An 18794-nucleotide genomic window follows, 5' to 3' on the forward strand; every position below is an offset into this window, starting at 1 on the left:
GAAGCCTGAAGCTGGCTACATGTACATCCTGGCTAATTAAGGCTGCCAGAGATGGGCTGCCCAGTGCATGAATATTATGATAAATTCTTCCCTAAGGGTGGGTGATATACCATCATTTAGCTGACAAACCAAAGTTAAAAGACCACCTTTTCCACCCAGTGTCCTTTTTGCGTTTGGCATCTTTCTGAGGTATGGCTGGTGGGACACACGAGAAGCCTCTTGCTTTTGTGATGTTCAGTAGGAGGGAAATTCATTGGTCCTTTTTAGCTGGCATTTCACCATCGACCGAAGACCTTAACTCTTCCAAAGGGCTCTAGACATATCTGCTTTTCAATTAAATTTGTCATTTTGACTACTGTATTCTCCACATGATTTTCACCAGCTGCTTCTTTGTATATACAGTGGTACCTCGGGTGAAGTACTCAATCCGTTCTGGGGTGCCGTTCGCACCCCGAAAAGTACTTAACCCGAGCGGCGCTTTAGCACATGCATGAAGCACCGATAGAGCGCTTCTGCACATGCACGCGCGGCAAAAACCAGAAGTAAACACTTCCGGGTCCGCCGAGTATGCAAGCCAAAAGTACACAACCCGCAGCGTACTCAACCCGAGGTATGACTGTATTTTAATTATAAATTTGATTGCTGCTGTATTTTCCTATATATATATATATATATATATATATATATATATATATATATATATCTTATGTAAGCTACTTTAAGCGCTATCATTTTTAGAAATGAAAAAAGTGGGGTCTAAGTCTTTAAATAAATGAATAATCTTAATACATCTTGAAGCCGTTTACATCAATTAATCAGTTCTAATCCAGAACCTTATTAATGGCACCAGTGTGATAGGCATTCAGTTTCTGGGCTTAACTGCAAGTTGAAGATGCAGATATAAAACCATTTGCCATGCAGTGTGTAAAAAGCTATCTGAAAACAAGAAATAATCGTCAACATTCTTGAGCACACAGAGCATCTGCTTTCAAGCAATTCCCAGTTTCCTGGGGAAATAAATGTGGTTTGAGCCACGTATGGGCATCATCTCAGAAATGAAATCTATTCTGCGTGTGTAGGGATAGCTGCTGTGCTCCACTGGCTTGGAATGCATTCACTTCTAGTGACATACATATATTTGTGCTATAATTGTAATCCCCCCCCCAGTCTATTCTGCTCACACTTCTCCATACATGCTCCCATCCCAGTATCAAAGGTCTCAGATAGGAACAAACATATGCTGTGTTTGGTGCTTCATTCTACTGTGGCTCCTTAATTTTGCAATATTTTCGCTTTGGATAAAAAAATTCCTTCCAGTAGCACCTTAGAGACCAACCAAGTTTGTCATTGGTATGAGCTTTCATGTGTATGCACACGAAAGCTCATACCAATGACAAACTTAGTTGATCTCTAAGGTGCTACTGGAAGGAATTTGTTTATTTTGTTTCGACTACGGCAGACCAACATGGCTACCTACCTGTAACTAGGGCTTTGGATAAGTATCTTTTCCCATCTTGAGATACTCGTATTGTGATGGTTTGCTGCTTTATTTCTAGTTGTAAAATCTAACATTTATTAGTATTTTAGATAGGTTCCCTGCCACTTATATACTGAAGGTACCTGCTTTCTTATAGCGGTTCCTATTTATCTACTTGCATTTTTGACGTGCTTTCGAACTGCTAGGTTGGCAGGAGCTGGGACCAAGCAACGGGAGCTCACCCCGTCACAGGGATTCGAACCGCCGACCTTCTGATCAGCAAGCCCTAGGCTCAGTGGTTTAACCACAGCGCCACCTGGGTCCCTGCAATGTTTAGCTGGTTATAAATCATCATGTTGAAAACCAGATATTGCCAGAGGGGTCTTCCAGCCAGAACTTGCTGGAATTCAGTTCTGGCACCTCTCAGCTGGGTGCCATTGTCATTCTAAGAGAACGGGGGAGGTGTTCATGGTGAGTTCTGGCAGCTCTTTTTCTAGAAAAAAAAGCACCGGATATCACCCAGTCCTAGTAGTTCCAGTTTCACATCATGTGGTACCCAATGTTTGCCTGAGATCCAGTAGAGCTGTTGCCAGGCAGACTCAGACAATGCTGGACTGTTGTTTAGTCGTGTCCGACTCTTCGTGACCCCATGCGAGGCACTCCTGTCTTCCACTGCCTCCCGCAGTTTGGTCAAACTCATGTTGGTAGCTTCAAGAACACTGTCCAGCCATCTCGTCCTCTGTCGTCCAATGCTGGACTAGGTGAACTAATATTCTGACTTGAGATAAGACAGCACCCTATTTTTAAAGCCACCCAAGTGAGATGCATGATGAAGAATGCTAATAATCCTTTATACAGTGTCACCCAACATAGGCTTCTTCAGTTCTAACTATTAGAAGCACAGAGGACCCAGAACCTTCATTCTGAACACCTCATTTGAATTTCAAGAAGGTGCCATCTGTCTCAGCGATGCAACACCCTAAGCCGTTCAAGTTTAGAATATGCTTGTGAAAATGTAAGCTTCACAAAACCATCCTCTTAAAATCTCACTTACACTCCAAAAGACAATTGTCGCCTACCAAATAGGATTTATAATTCAACAAGGAGTGTGCTCTTTTTTCCTCTTTATTGATTTGCTTATTGATATTTAGAATGTTAGACATGATAATCACTTGTTATTTTGAGAAGTCTTTGGATTATTTAATCAGCAGAAAACTTTAGAAACAACTGTCTAGTGCTTTATAAACCCACAGCAAAATTATAACAGAAATTTAAAACTGTAATGTATTGCTGCAAGGATGATTATTAAGGGAAAACACAGCTGACATTTTCTGATTTATGCACACAATCAGAGATGGAGTCCAAGGACTGTGACATAATTATCTTCATGCTAACCATTTTTGTAAATCTCTCGACAGAATTTTAGCTAATTTTAAAATGCCTTCTGAAGATTAGCTCTTAAAATTGTTGGGGAAAATAACACAACTTATTAGCAAGGGTATAATTGTAAACCTTCCAAATACTCATTGTGAATATCATTTAGACAGTAACTCCTGCTTCAGCAGCTGGTAGAAAAGACTCCAGTTTATGGAATCTTGAAACAACAGAGTGGAATCTAATTAAAGAGGATTACATGCCAAAGAAAAATTATTAAAAAACCAACAACAACCAGACTAATAGACCATTGTTATGAATTTAAAAGCCCCTTCCAGCTTCTTTTTCCCCATGCAAACCTTTGAAACCATAACAAGGGAAGTGTTATTCCCTATAAAATTTGAACTTTCGTTGACTTCTTATTCTCTTTTTCTCTAGAAAGTATTCCTCTAGTGAAAATGGGGCACATTCAGGCATACAGAAGCCTCTAACCAGACATCACCGCTGCTCGCCTTGCCTTCCTGGCCGCAGGGCTGTCCCCCACTATCAGCACAGGGTGCCTTCATACAGTAACAAACCAACACAGGACTCAGGGTGGCCCCGCAGCTTACTTTAGAGAGGACCATCATCTGTCTGGTCCAAGTCCAGTTTAAAAATAAGGAACCTTAAGAAAGGAGATAGGGTCTCTTGGAGTTGCCCATCCACAGTTAGCACCAGGACTGAAGTCTGAGTAGGCATGTGTCAAGGAACTGTCAACAAAACCACAGGGCAGGCACACACACGGAAGGCACAGAAGGCAATTAGCTCTTTATTAACAGAAAATAACAATGCAGTAGAGCCCTCTGGTCCGTCTTAATCCAGCTGGGACAATGCTTAAACTGACCACTAGCTCTGCCCTTCCTCCTCTAGCCCTTCACTCTAGATCCCTCCCAAGTAGATGAAGGCTACATTGAGGGGGCGGGCTCATCCTCTGAGCCTGTCTGGCCCATTGCTCAGCAACATGCAGGACTCTTCCTTGAGCGGGATGCCAGGGTGGGAGGAGAGCCAGTAGGACTGGGACTATCCTGCTGCTGTGTAGCAGGGCCAACCTCTGACTCCTTTCTGTATGAGTCTGTGACCCTAACCCTCTCCTTCTCCTGACCCCCCTTGAATGCTCAAACCCCCTGCGGTTGGAGGATGGATGGCGGCTAACAGATTGAGATTGAATCCTGACAAGACAGAGGTACTGTTTGTGGGGGACAGGAGGCGGGCAGGTGTGGAGGACTCCCTGGTCCTGAATGGGGTAACTGTGCCCCTGAAGGACCAGGTGTGCAGCCTGGGAGTCATTCTGGACTCACAGCTGTCCATGGAGGCACAGGTCAATTCTGTGTCCAGGGCAGCTGTTTATCAGCTCCATCTGGTACTCAGGCTGAGTCCCTACCTGCCTGCGGACTGTCTCGCCAGAGTGGTGCATGCTCTAGTTATCTCTCGCTTGGACTACTGCAATGCGCTCTACGTGGGGCTACCTTTGAAGGTGACCCAGAAACTACAACTAACCCAGAATGCGGCAGCTAGACTGGTGACTGGGAGCGGCCGCCGAGACCACATAACACCGGTCCTGAAAGACCTACATTGGCTCCCAGTACGTTTCCAAGCACAATTCAAAGTGTTGGTGCTGACCTTTAAAGCCCTAAACGGCCTCGGTCCAGTATACCTGAAGGAGCGTCTCCACCCCCATCGTTCTGCCCGGACACTGAGGTCCAGCGCTGAGGGTAACGAGAAGCCAAGTTACAGGGAACCAGGCAGAGGGCCTTCTCGGTAGTGGCACCCACCCTGTGGAATGCCCTCCCACCAGAGGTCAAAGAGAACAATTACCAGACCTTTAGAAGGCATCTCAAGGCAGCCCTGTTTAGGGAAGCTTTTAATGTTTGATTTCTGTATTTTAATGTTTTGTTGGAAGCCGCCCAGAGTGGCTGGGGGAACCTGGCCAGATGGGCGGAGTATAAATAATAAATTATACTTCAACGGGGGCTCTTGGGCAGGCAGATCCCACCACTCTTCTTCATCCAGCTAGTCCCCGACACCAGGTCACCTGGTCACTGTCTTCCCCACTATGAAGAGATGTACTTTGTTTCTATTCAGATTTTGCCTATGCAGTACATAAGTAGATGCCACTTAAAGCAAACTTTGTCCCCTTTTTGGGTGGTGCATAAGTAGTGGTCCTGATAGGTGGTCTCTTCCCCACATGTGTTCTCCACCACATTACTAGGGTAATAGCTGGAACCTTGTGGTCATGGGCAATTGAGTGCATTTAGTTGGAAGAGAGGGTGGGAATTGCAAGGGCATGACCGTGAAGCAGTACATGAAGTGCTGTTGGAAAGGAAATGGCTTTAAATCATACGAATATCATTTAGTTCAGGCAGGTCTGCACAATTTATAACCCTCCAGGCCAAAGCCATGTCTGGCCACCGACTAAGGTCTCAGTAGAATTCCAGTTTACTTGCCTTCTTGGGAATGCAAAAGCAAAGAGGTTGCCAAATAACAGGCAGGAGGTCACAATTCTTGACCATCAGGCTTTGTGAGTCATGAGGTGTTTGGATCAGCATTAAAGGTTGTGCATTGTATTCATGCATAGAGCTTCTCCCCACCACCCATAAATGTGTTTTATTGATTTTTCAATGGGGTTCTACAGTAGGAAAAAGGGTTAGTATCCATACAATCAAGCGGATCCTAAACTCATAGTGAATTAAGCATGCACTAGCCCTCATGTGGACAACATGGCACCCTCCATGTTATGCACTACAAATCCCATCAGCCCCAAATGACACGGTTAATAGCCAGGGATGGTGGAAAATTTAGTCAACAGCATATGAAGGACTCCACCTATCTTACTCTGTGGTGCCTCATAAACCCATGTGCCGCATGTGAGAATAATCAACAGTCAGACAACACAGATGACTTAATTGCCCATTCCACATTTTGAAAACAAGAGAATACAATAGAATGGCGTGTTTGCAGAATCAGTAACCCCCTTCAGGCACCAGAGACCAGGAGAGTTGGGCTTCACCCTTGCCTTATTTAGGGTTGCCATACATCCGGAATTTCCCGGATATATCTGGATTACTGCAGCCGCAAGCAGATGTCGACAGTGTCATTTTTGCAGATTTCCCTCAAAAATAGCTCAAAAGCATCCAATTTCTTTGGGCAAAGCTCCCGTGGTCAGATCTTGACCCCTCAATGTGTGGGTGACAGTGAAGCCAGACTGGTGGGAGTGCAATGGAGGAGAGTGAAGTTAGCAAGTGCTGACACCACTCTCCCTTTCACAGAATGATAACTGTTTGAAGGTTTGAATACCCAAATAGGACAAATGTCTGATTACAATACCCTAGAGAACACTGTTCTCAATAGAAACATTGTACAGTGGTACATCTGGTTACGGACTTAATTCATTCCGGAGGTCCGTTCTTAACCTGAGGTACCACTTTAACTAATGGGGCCTCCCGCTGCCGCCGCTTCTGTTCTCATCCTGGGGCAAAGTTCTTAACCTGAGGTACTACTTCCGGGTTAGCAGAGTCTGTAACCCAAATTGTTTGTAACACGAGGTGTTTGTAACCTCTGTATTCCTATTCTATCCCTTTGAACTTGATCCCACTGCTCCTTTCAAACTTGTCTAATACCACAGGATTCTAGTCCCCACAAAGGAAAACAAACTACTTCGAGGAATTAAAGAGAGAGACACAGACAGACAGACATATATTTTCCCTTCTAAAAACACATGAATTTCTTTTAGCTTGAGACAGGCAACATTAAGCTCAAGGAAATTTACATAACATCATTATTCATAATATATAAGTATGTTTTTACAATAAACTTTGTGTCTCATTATATATTCATTTTTGATGAACAAGCTGCTGTACCTTTGAGTAGTCAAGAATCTATCTTTTTTTTTAAAAAAAATATCTCTAAACCTCTACTCCATGCAATACAGTACTGATATTTTTCAGTAGAATATTTACTGTGCTTTTAACCAATACATGATAATATTAGACCAAACTGACAAGCAAACATTTTTGTGTTTAGCTTCTGAGGGGGTCAAAAAGCACCTGAGGAAAAACCCTACCTTAATTGTTTTTCCTAAAAATTTCTTTTTCATGTCCCTTTACAGCCCAAATTTGTTCCTAGCTTGGTGATATTTTTAAGGCTTGGTCTCCCCCTCGCCCGCCTCCCGATTTCATCATATTCAAGAATCACATAATGTGAAGTATGTAGGTCTTGAGAAGCTGCAGTGTACACAGAGGAGGATAACCAAGATGATCAAGGGTCCGGAAACCAAGCCTTATGAGGAACGCTTGAAGGAGTTGGGTATGTTTAGCCTGGAAAAGAGGAAACTGAGAAGAGATAAGATAGCCATCTTCAAATATCTAAACAGCTGCCACATGGAAGATGCCTTGGAGGGTAGGAGTCGAGCCAATGGCTTGAAGTTGCAAGAAAGGAGATTCCAACGAAACATCAGGAATATTTTTCTGACAGTAAGAGCTGTTTGACAGTGGAACAGGCTCCCTAGGGAGGTGGCGGACTCTCCTTCCTTGGAGATTTTTGAGCAGAGATGGGATGGCCATCCCTCATGTATGTTTTAATTGAGATCCTGGCATTGCAAGACTAGATCAGGCATCCCCAAACTTCGGCCCTCCAGATGTTTTGGACTACAATTCCCATCTTCCCCGACCACTGGTCCTGATAGCTAGGGATCATGGGAGATGTAGCCCAAAACATCTGGAGGGCCGCAGTTTGGGGATGCCTAGACTAGATGATCCCTTCCACCTCTACAAGTAATGATTCTATGTGAAACCACTGGGAATAGTAATTAGGAATTTTGAGGCTCAATTCTCTGTTATATATGAATCAGGAGAGGTTGTGAGCATTGTGAACCAGTGTTTTGATGCAGTGGGGGACAGGATGAGGGCTAACAGACTGAAATGGAATCCTGTTAAGATGAAGGCACAGCAGGTTAGTGAATCTCAGGTGTGATAGTTGGGGAATTTGACACTTCTACGTGGGGTTACACCTCTCTCTTCCAAAGCAACAGGTATATAGTTTAGGGGGGTGCTCCTGGACCCATCTTTGTCACTGGAGACCCAGATAACTTTCACAATGAGGAGTGACTATTATTACATTAGTACGCCAACTGTGTCCTTTTCTGGACAGGAATAGCTTGACAGCCATGATGGTAGCCTTGCTACTGAAATACAGCAACATGCTTTATGTGGTTATTCCTTTGAGGCTGGTCTGGAAGCTGCAGCTGGTATGCAACACTGCTTCCAGGTTGTTGAACGGAGCACTGGGGCATATTCAAGGCCTTGTTATCAAGACATAATCAAGACATAAAGCCCTGAACACCTCAGGATCATGCTATGCACCTGAGAGACTCCTTGCCTATCATAGTCTTCTTGCTGTGCAACAATGTGCAGAGCTCAATGGAGGGGGAAGCCAGCCAGCCAGAAGAGTCTCTGAGATGTACTTGCCTGGAGGCAGTGCCAGCATTCAAAGTCAGGTCCAGCCCTAGGGTCAGGCAAGCAGCAATCCACATGGTCAGACAGTCCAAGGGTCCAGGAATCTGATGATCATAGGGTCAAGATGAGCCGGAAGCAGCAAGGTCAGACCAGAAACTGCAAGCACTGTTACCAGCATCTAACTGCTGCTGGAAGCTCCATTTAAGAAGGCTGAAGCCAGTTGGTTCTCATCAGCACTGTCTCCTTTGAGTCCTTGAAGGCTGATCAGATGCAGGTGGAGTCACTCTACCTTCTCCCCCTTCAGGCTGCTGTTCAGCAGGTGAAGCTGACTCCTGGCCCATGACACTGCCCCTCTACAACTTAGATCAGGCATCCCCAAACTTCGGCCCTCCAGATGTTTTGGACTACAATTCCCATCATCCCTGACCACTGGTCTGGTTAGCTAGGGATCATGGGAGTTGTAGGCCAAAACATCTGGAGGGCTGCAGTTTGGGGATGCCTGACTTAGATCAGGCATCCCCAAACTTTGGCCCTCCAGATGTTTTAGACCAGTGGTCTTCAACCTTGGGCCTCCAGATGTTTTGAGACTACAATTCCCATCATCCCTGACCACTGGTCCTGCTAGCTAGGGATCATGGGGGTTGTAGGCCAAAAACATCTGGAGGCCCAAGGTTGAGGACCACTGTTTTAGACCACAATTCCCATCTTTCCCTACCACTGGTCCTGTTAGCTAGGGATCGTGGGAGTTGTAGGCCAAAACATCTGGAGGGCCACAGTTTGGGGATGCCTGACTTAGATCATCTCAGGAAATGTTACTCAATACAACACACCCTGGAGAATATCACAGGGCAGTGACATCCAAAATGGTCATTTTCTCCTGCACTCAGAAACTGAGATATGAAAGCTAGGATCTAAATAGCACCATAAACCTAAGTTATGGGCGCAACAACAGAATGTCTAGGCATGCTTTTTTATAACAAGAATTTGTTGTTTAGTTGTGTCCGACTCTTCGTGACCCCATGGACCAGAGCACGCCAGGCACTCCTGTCTTCCACTGCCTCCCGCAGTTTGGTCAAACTCATGTTCGTAGTTTCGAGAACACTGTCCAACCATCTCGTCCTCTGTCGTCCCCTTCTCCTAGTGCCTTCCATCTTTCCCAACATCAAGGTCTTTTCCAAGGATTCTTCTCTTCTCATGAGGTGGCCAAAGTATTGGAGCCTCAGCTTCACGATCTGTCCTTCCAGTGAGCACTCAGGGCTGATTTCCTTAAGAATGGATAGGTTTGATCTTCTTGCAGTTGATTATTGCCCAGGTTTTCCTTCCACGATAAGAATGGGCCCTGTTATTGCTGAGTTTTTGTTTTTATAACTTTGTTTTAGGAAGGTCTCTTCTACCATCAGACTACTGGTCCAGTTACCCCAGCATTGTCTGCACTGACCGGCAGCAGCCGTCCAGGGTGTCAGGCATGGTCTCTCCTTGACCTAGAGAGTCTGGGGGTTGAACCTAGAACCTTCCGTATGAAAAAAGATCTTCTAGCACTGAGCTGTGGCCCCTCCCTTTTACTCTTTTTCAAGACTGTTTTATCACTTCTTATGAAATTGCTTTATTGTTTTCATGAGAAATTTTTGTTCAGAGATTTTCAAATACTGAGTGGTTTAGAAATGCTTTCAATTGAATAAAAACAGGACAATGCAATGCAACAGAATGTAGAAAGGCAGGACATTGAATTTTCAGCTGAGATCCAGAAGCCGGGTTCTTGAATCCATGTGGATTTCCTATTCAGTTTTTAACATTTTCTACCCTCATTCAGCTATAGAAGACATTTCCAAAAGCAGCCCTGTGGAAGAAAACATTTATGTTTCAATCAGCCCCATAGCCTCACAGCTTTTTGTTGAGCAATTCCGTCCTTTTGTCCACAGGCACGTTTCGAATTATATATTCTTCAGTAGCATTAATGCAAAATGCAAAGAATCTTATTTCTGTTCAAACTCAGCTGACAGCAGAGAGAAAAGAGGGAACAGAATGCGGTCCAGCTGGGACCACCACAACAGATAATATTGATATAGTGAAGATGAGACAGACAAGGCTGAAAGGAGCAGTGGGACTAAGCTCAAAACATAACAAATAGAGTGCAAGAGAGCCAGGAGTTTGTATTGAGGGAATGGAGAGTAAAACAGCGCTGATGTGTCAAGACAGCACAGCACAGTGGGAGCAATGTATTACAGAGAGGTGGAGTGTTGGAGATTCTGTTACAGGCTCCAGTTTTCAGTGTGCGTGGCTGTATCATGGGGATGGGCATAGACAGGCGCTTCTGATAAATCCTGTGCTTTCAAGTAACACCACCCGCGTGAATGGATTTGTTCATTTGTTGCAGCTTATTTTTTATTTTATTTTTTTTAAAAAAATCAGCTTCATGCTAGCTGATGTTCTCTTTGTAATTGTCCTGGGGAGAAATGTTTTAGCAGTCAACCCCAAGACCTGGATGCAAGGAAACAAAAGGCACTCGTCACCCAGCAAGTCAAGTCACATCTTATTGCGTTAGCCAAAGATCATATCCAAAGCCATAATTCAGAATCATTAAGCCGATAGTTTTATTCTGGGGTTCCCCCCCTCTAATACAGCCCCGGGCTGGTGTCTCCAGATGTTTTTGGACTACAACTCCCATCATCCCTGACCACTGGTGGTGCTGACTGGCATTGATGGGAATTGTTGCACAACGCATCAGGAGGGCACCAGGATGCGCAAATGTGCTCTACCTTTGCACATCCACTCACCAAATAATTCCACAGCAGTTGACACATGCATCCTCTCTCCCCACACCTACCAAAAAGAAACAGCCCTTTTTTGTACTTCTCAAGATCCACCAGTTATGCCTCATTTCCTGCAGGTTAAAACCTACCCATTCATTACTTAACTCTATTAAAGGCTCGTTTGAGCCATTGACAAAGTTGTACTTTGGAGCAGGGCACTTGCTAGACAATGCATCAGTGCCAGATTAGTATGACACAGTAGAGGGATATTTAATAATGGCTAGGAACCAAACGGGGCCTCTTCATACGTGCAAAAACTTTCGCACACACAAGGGACTGTGTAGATTTCCCCTTTCATAAGCAGCTCATTTTGCATAATCATGAAATGCTGTTCTGGAAGGCACCCAGATAAAGGACATCAGAAGCTGCCTTATATGGAATGAAAAACACACTAAAGCAGCCATCTGAGTCTCTTGGATACTGATTGGCAGTGGATCCCCAGGGTTTCCTACTGGGGTCCTTTACAGCGCTATCTGGAGATGCCAAGAATTGAAGCAGACCTTTTACATGCAAAGGATGTGACATTTGGGGACGGCATTTCAGAAAGGACAAAGGAATATATATATATAGTATACTGTATGGCCATGTGTGTGTGTGTGCATCACACCTGAAACTGTCATTTACTGTGTAGGGACATGAATAAGGTCTTCGTAGTAAATGTGTCTCAACTGTGGGACTCCCTTTCCCTTGAAGCATGGAGGGTTGCATCATTGATGGTCTTCAGTCATCAACAACAACATCCAGATGTTCAACAACCTCGGGATGGTCATAGGTACCCCAACTCATGAATTAGATCATCTGACCCACCCTGCTTGCTCTGCAAAGCTCCAGGATAGCCTACTCCAGGCATAGGCAAACTCAGCCCTCCAGATGTTTTGGGACTACAATTCAATATCACCCCTGGCCACTGGTCCTGTTAGTTAGGGATGATAGGAGTTGTAGTCCCAAAACATCTGGAGGGCCGAGTTTGCCTATGTCTGGCCTACTCCTAAAATAATTTCAGCAGATCATCACCAACCATTTTTTTAAAAGTCATTTATTAACTAGGAATTAAATATGGGTGGCCAAGAATTCAATCTCTATCAATATTTGAGTCCAAATGTAAAATCCAGATGCAAAAACTTATTTTTTAAAAATGAAACTTTCTCTCTCATGTGCATTATTTGTATGTCTTAAACATTCCAGGGGAAGCCACGTGTTGAAATCCAGAATTCACATTTTGAAAGCTAGTACAGGTGAGAACCATTTTAGGGGCGTCCAACTGACACGTGATTGCTGACACGTTGGTCCTTTTGGACCTGGGACAGGGCAGGATGGGGGCGGAACTGAGAAGGGGGCGGAACAGGGTGGAGCAAACTAAACATGTTCCACCGACACATGCAGGGGCCAGGAATGGAAGCCCCACATGAAATTGTTGCCGCTTGTACTTAATATTCCTTTAATTAATTTCAAAATAAATTCTTCATTCAAACTGCTCCTCCTACAGTTCTGATATCATCATAAAACGATTTTAAAAATCCCTCATAAGGACAATCAATAGTACAAAAACTAGGGCTGTGCAAAACATTTTGCTATATTGTAATTTTCAGATCATCAACAGTGCTTTGGGACAATGTAAAATATTTATGGAGAAGATCATTGGCTGTGATTTTCACAGCCAATGTGAAATCTGAAGAAGTGTATCTGTGTATCTGAAGAAATCTGTGTATCTGAAGAAGTGTGCATGCACACGAAAGCTCATACCAAAATATAAACTTAGTTGGTCTTTAAGGTGCTACTGAAGGAATTTTTTTATTTTGCTTCGGCTCAGACCAACACGGCTACCTACCTGTGATTTTCACATCACTGTACAGTCAAACCTTGGCTGTCGAACGTAATCCATTCTGGAAGGCTTCTGAAATGTTCGACAACCAAGGCGGGGCTTCCAACTGGTTGCAGGAGCTTCCTGCACTCGAGCAGAAGCTGCGTCGGACGTTCGGCTTCTGGAAAACGTTCAAAAACCGGAGCATTTACTTCCAGGTTCTGCAAGCCAAAATGTTCCAAAATGGAGGCATTCAGGAGCCGAGGTTTGACTGTAACTCCAGGGCTGGATTTAGGTTTGATGAGGCCGTAAGCTACTGAAGGTAATGGGGCCCTTTATATGTCCAGCTATCCTTTGTCAACAACAAATTGTCGCTGTTTTTTATAAGATAAGATATCCTTATTGTCATTGTCCCCTTGCGGGAACAGCGAAATTACTTGGTTGCTACATCCACTCAGAAAAAGCATTCCGCATAATCCAAAATTACAAAACCTACTTAAAAACGGTAAATATAATGCAAATAACAAATAAAGTCCAGGCTTTCCATTTAAGGCCAAAATCGCTCTAGGGAAGAAACTGTTCCTGAGACGGCTCGTTCTTGCCTGCATATTTCTATATCTCCGTCCCGATGGCAGAAAGAAAGAAATGGTGACCAAGAAATGGTGAATTACATTCTCTTTGCCTACTGCACATGAGTTATCCCAACCAATGAGGAATCACAAAATTAATGGGATCATATGAAATGTGGCTATGCTTAGACATCACTATGGGAAACAAAGTTAATTCAGTAATATCAGTGCTTCCATCCTGAATAACTGAACCCTGTCAAAGCAAGCACACCCACAAAATCTCCAAATAATGGGTTCTTGGTTGAGTGGGATAGGGACACGGGTGGCGCTGTGGTCTAAACCACTGAGCCTAGGGCTTGCCAATCAGAAGGTCGGCGGTTCAAATCCCCGTGACGGGGTGAGCTTCCATTGCTCGGTTCCTGCTCCTGCCAACCTAGCAGTTTGAAAGCACGTTGAAGTGCAAGTAGATAAATAGGTACCGCTCCAGTGGGAAGGTAAACGGAGTTTCCATGCACTGCTCTGGTTCACCAGAAGTGACTTAATCATGCTGGCCACATGCCCCGGAAGCTGTATGCCGGCTCCCTCGGCCAATAAAGCAAGATGAGCGCCACAACCCCAGAGTCGTCTGCGACTGGACCTAATGGTCAGGGGTCCCTTTACCTTTACCTTATTTGAAACACCAGTAAGCAAACTTTTTAAAATTCAATTCTCACTATCCCAACGCACGATCCAGAGCTAGTGCTTATTTTAGGGAACTGGAGACACGTGGAGCAGAAAACCAGCTGTATCAAAACAACATTCCTCCAGGTGAAGTGTGAATATATTTATCATGGCCCAAGCCAAATACAAAATGAGAAAGACCCTTTCCAAAGGGATTACACCATGCAATAAGCGTCATTGGCAATCTGCTGCCAGAGTCTGAGGCATGAGCTGGAACTATCAGAAAATGTGTTTTCCCAGATGGATGATGCCGTCCAGCTGAAAAGTCTCTCCTTTGCCCTAAAAATAAAAAAGAACCCTCATTTGCCAAGTACTGGTGACCTTTTTTCCTCTCTCACTCTCATTTCATTGCCTTCTTCCAAGTGGGGGGAAAAACAAAAAACAAAGCTCCCACATCAATTCCACAAGAAACTACAGCTTGGGAGCTTCATACCAAAATTTTACCACCGGTATGATTGCAAGTGTGAAAGGGAGGGAGATGGGAGGATGTGGTTTATTCCAGTTACAATTTATGAAGCAGTTTCAGCTTTGGATTTTATGCCATGCCTCCCATTGGAACCAGCCAACCCAATGTCTGCCAAACTGTGCGCAAGATCCCAGGGGTCTCGGTCCTTATCAAGGGTGTGTGTTTCCTTTGGGAATGAGGAATGATGGCGACTGTAGTGACTTTATGAAAGATAGTTTATTTACACAGACAAATAAACACACACACACACACACACACACACACACACACACACACCCCTGAGACACAGATGGGGCTCATCAACCTGGGAAGGTAGCCCATTCAGGAGAAGGAAAATTCTTACCTTAAACCTCCGTTGCCTTGTGGGATATCTTTGGGAGAAGAAAAGGCTAAGTCAGGCATCCCCAAACTTTGGCCCTCCAGATGTTTTGGACTACAATTCCCATCCTCCCTGGCCACTGGTCCTGTTAGCTAGGGATCATGGGTGTTGTAGGCCAAAACATCTGGAGGGCCGCAGTTTGGGGATGCCTGGGCTAAGTAGTAAACCCAACAGCAACAGCAACTAAATAATAATAATAATAATAATAATAATAATAATAATAATAATAATAATAATTTATTTATACCCCACCCATCTGGCTGGGTTTCCCCAGCCACTCTGGGCAGCTTCCAGAAGGTTATTAAAATACAATAATCTATTATCCAGATCCAGAATGGAGTCTCTAAGAAGGTTGTAGGCCCCTTTCTGGCAGCTCCTGCAGCCAAGCTGGTGCCAAATGTATTGCTCTGCTTTCCTTTGGACAGCACCAGTAAGGCCGAGAGGGAGGTCTTGTCATCTGGGCAGCCCAGAACCTCCACACACACTGCCCAAGCTCGCACCCTGAGGAGGTCACTTGGGTGCTGCTAATGCAGAGGTTTGACTTCACCCTTGCATTCACTGCATTGACTTTCAAGACACATGCATGCCAACAACAACAACACACATTTGTATCTCAGGAGGGGCTTGCTTCCTCCATGAGTGCAGAATTGGATTCAAAGGTATTCCTAGTGCCATTTCCATGTCTCTGCACTTTCTCAGCCAGCCCACCCAAAGTTATCCTAGCGCAGGATAACTGTTTGTGTCCATTGTCCATTGCTAGGTTGTCTGGCACCAGGTGAAGACTTCAAGACTCCTACATTTTCCAACTCAATAAATTATGGGGAGAACCTAGCACTCAGGAAATTTAGGGGGTCCTTATCCCCTGCCAACCCATAACACTATGCACCAGTTCTTTTAATTTTGAAACTGCACACTGCCTTTCTGCATTGCTGTACTCAAGACAGTTTACAACCCTCAGAAATGGAAACATGTACAGCAAAAATCACATCGCCATATTGTGATGAATTCAGAATATAAATAAAAGTAAAGTACTGAAATCCAATGCAGTATTACAAGAGCATATGAACCAAATGTCAGTAAACAGGGGGGGGGGAAACAAAATCCCTCCTCTCAATTAAGATAAATGAGTTACAAGCAGCCAAGATAGCATCAGCAAAAAAGAAAATGCAAAAAATAATTATAAAAGATAAAGATTAGTTGCAGCTACTGGAAATTTACTGTTGTGATTAGTTAGGAGTTATTCTGTTGTTATTTTAAGGATGGCTTTATTTTATGGATGTATTCTTTATATATTCTTATTTTATTCTGTTGTAGACTGTTTCTGATTTTGGTTTGATTGACCAATTTAGGGTGTCATATGATCCCGAAACTGTGGTTAAGCTTAACTATAGTTAGGGAAAATAAGCCAGCTTCAAAAACCATGGCTTGACGTTGACTTGTTTCTACTAACCTCAGTTAAGATTAATCAAAATATTAATCTTAATCTCAGCTGTACTGGAGGGAGAATGGGAATCTATTAGTTCTGAGGGAGGCTAGTTTCATTCTCAAATTACTAGGTTTAGTGCAGCCAACCTCAAATTTTTGCTTCCAGATGTTTTGGACCAAAACTCAGCAAACATGGCAAATGGCCAGGGATGATGGGTTTTATAGTCTAATAACATCTGGAAGGTTCCAAGTTGGGGAAGGCTGATTTAAGGTTATGTCTGAACCAGTCCTCCGGTTAACTAAAAATCCTTTGCTTCTTTGCTTTCTGCAATATGTTATTACACTTTCCCCCCGATCCTTCTTTTAATTTATTCCTGCAACTTTGAGATATCTCCTCCTCCTCCTCCTCCTCCTCCTCCTCCTCCTCCTCCTCCTCCTCCTCCTCCTCCTCCAGGCTTCTACTCAACCAGCTCCAAGCAGGACATTCTCAAAACTATGATCCATGGTAATATAGTGTTGCCTAGCAATAGTATACATTTTCCTACACCTAGTCTCCAGCTTTTGTAGTAAGATTTTTCAGCTACAAAAAACCCCCACAAGCCATGCACATGATTCTGCTACCTTCCTGGCAAATGGTACATGAAATCAAAACTTACAGATTCTGAATAACAAGCATCAAAAGGTAAGCTTCTCCACACTGCTATAATAAACCAAAATCACTTGGGAGCTAGAGAGCATCTCCTTTCTTCCCTTTCCCCAGGAAGCTGCTACAACAAAGTTGTGTGAATAAAATTTTGTTTATTTTGCTATTCAGGCTTTCTTTTCTTTTTTTAAGGCCTCAAACACTACTATTCCTAACTGGATTTATCTAAATTTTTATCGTCAACTGTGAATTCAAACCAAGCGTATTAGTCGTTTGAGCTTTAATCTAAGCAGAGTCAATAAACACTTTCAACTATGCATACAACCAGGAAAACTAACAAACAACTTAGAAAGTATAGCAGATAATCAAAAGAATTTAGTTTGTTCTCGGAGCTTTTGAACCAAATCCTCAGAGAGTATGAGAACTTGCAATTCCCATCAACTTCAGATGCAACATAAGTGGAAGCTGAACCAGCATGCAGAGTACAATCCCCCAACTAAAAACGCAAGGCTTATTTGCTTAGAAGAACAGTTGTGTCGGCAGCTTTTTACAAACACTGCCAGCTAAGCATCTTTAGCATCATGTGATTGCCAATCACTGCTAGAGAACATTAATTTGTCCGTTTGGAGGGCACAGCTTTATTCAGACAGTGATCAGGGCCGGCTCTAAGTAGAGCCCCGGTGGCGCGGTGCACCAGGGCACCAGGCCGGTAGGCAGGGCGCTGCGCGGCAAAGCCGCACGGAAACCATGCTGCGCCCTGTGAAGTCGGGGACGCCGGAGCGATCGGCGCCCAACCTGCTCGAGACTGCCCTAACAGTGATTTGGGCTAAGATAGAGATCAATGAGAGCTGAAAAGTAGTGCTTGTATTTGCAGTAACTAATACTGTATGTATGTACATTGTTTTTCAAACACACACACTAACACAATCACTTCAATACTTTTTTGTGCAGTTTCCACAATGTTAAGTCAACCCGCAATGGACTTTGAAATATTGCAAAAGAAAAAGAAAAAAAGTGTAGCTCAGAACAGATATCAGTTCAAAGAGTCCAATGTCAAAGTCCTTCCTTTCGATGCCCCTTGACAAATTACACCAATCATTGGCTGAATAGTTGTGATTGAAAAGATCAATGATTCATAGAACTGGCATTCTACCTACATATCTCTAATTGCTATTGAACTAAGGTAGTGATTAGAGAGAGATCTGTCTGACATTGTATGTGGGGTTTTTTTAAGCACACAGGCTGCCGAAGAGCACCTAATAAATGCTGTCCAAAAATAAAAGGTAATCTGAACCCACCAGGAATATCCACAAGTCTAAAAAGCTTACACTTGATCCTTGTATGAAGGGTGGTATATAACTTTAATAAATACATAACCTAGCATGTTGGAAGAAGGATAACACAATAAGAATTTTTCGTGGCATGCTAGTGTTGTAGGTGCAGGGAGTTTCTGTTTTTTGTTGGAGAACAAACATCAGATTTTCCCCAAAGTAATTCCCACTTCCCAATTCTTGCCACCACCCCCAACCCCAATACTGTTGTTGATTCAGATGTGGTAGACCAGCATATCCTCTAGTTAAAGGTATACTGATGGCTCAGTCAATCCCTATGCATGTCACAGGGTCTGGATGGAAATTCTCA

General features: G+C 43.7%; 1 protein-coding gene and 1 long non-coding RNA gene across 5 annotated transcripts in view; both read right to left on the bottom strand.

Annotated features, from left to right (window-relative positions):
• DPYD (dihydropyrimidine dehydrogenase) overlaps positions 1-18794 on the bottom strand; it is a 520906-nt gene that overhangs the window by 463211 nt on the left and 38901 nt on the right. The window lies entirely within an intron of this gene.
• Positions 9919-16882, bottom strand: LOC148685004 (uncharacterized). The gene is made up of 2 exons (XR_015950966.1): positions 12979-16882; positions 9919-12792 (listed from the first exon to the last, which is right to left on the bottom strand). It is a non-coding gene; the product is annotated as an uncharacterized LOC148685004 (long non-coding RNA).

This window comes from Zootoca vivipara, chromosome 7, assembly GCF_965207765.1.
Source record: "Zootoca vivipara chromosome 7, rZooViv2.hap1.1, whole genome shotgun sequence".
Taxonomy (NCBI): Eukaryota; Metazoa; Chordata; class Lepidosauria; order Squamata; family Lacertidae; genus Zootoca; species Zootoca vivipara.